Raw genomic sequence first — 1,041 nt, forward strand, 5'->3', positions numbered from 1 at the left:
GGTAATAATTTTCTTGTTCTTTGGTCTTAATGAGCTTCCATCATTTGCTATCTTCACATTTTCCAAGACCTCAGGGGTAGTTTCCCAGGTGGCTTAAGCCTCAGAAAGAGATGATCCAGTCTTCCCCCCCATCCTGCCCAAGCTACAGATTTCCTCACTTTGACACTAATGAATAAATGATGGTGCAGAGGGTGGGCTTGGCTTGGCCCTCTGCACAGGTCAGCAGCTGTGTGACCACCAATGCAAGGCACCAGAGCTGCAGGAGGAGCACTGCTTTTGGCAGCAATTACAGTACCTTCAGGCAGCCAAGAAACCATCCCCCTAAGCCCTTTTGGAAATGTATTGTTGCCACAATGGTGTTTCTGTAATTAATGCAAATCAGCTAAAATTCAATCACGTCAGGCTTAAAATTGATATTCTGATTTAGGAATGGGATTTGCTTTATTTACTGCTAAACACTGGTCGATGAGTGTCAGGGTTCAGAGCACTGTATTTCCCAGGACTTTAGATTAAATGAATGGCTTACTGGAAAGAATGATCTAACAGACCTTTTTTTAGAGTATTTTGTTGTATTATTTACATTTTAGTACAAGCAGCTCTACATCCATCATCCGTGCTGAACAGAAAACACTTTGTGTCCTACAAAACTATACCGACCTTCTATGCATGGAAGGGTCAATGCTAATTTGAGCATTTCTCATCTGTGTTGTAGAAGCACAGTAGTTTAACTCGTTGTACTATCCATTGCTGCAAAAGAAGGTAGATTGTTGCCCTTAAAAACTAAATTGGAGAAAAACCACAAAAAAAAAAAAAAAAAAAAAAAAAAAAAAAAAAAAAAAAAAAACAGACGGCTAGCAATATTCCAAGGGATGTGAAGAGCCAGGACGCTCCTCCTTGTCATTAGACGAGGATGACTGTCCGTAGCATCCATGCCGAATGGAGTAATTTTATTATCTCGGGTATTCTGATCCCACGGGAGAGGTTCCCTCTGACCGTGAGCAGCGCCCATGGGTGTCATCGCTTCTAGCCGTTCCCCGACCG

The sequence above is a fragment of the Zosterops lateralis genome, assembly GCF_965231275.1.
Source record: "Zosterops lateralis genome assembly, chromosome: 2".
NCBI classification, from domain to species: domain Eukaryota; kingdom Metazoa; phylum Chordata; class Aves; order Passeriformes; family Zosteropidae; genus Zosterops; species Zosterops lateralis.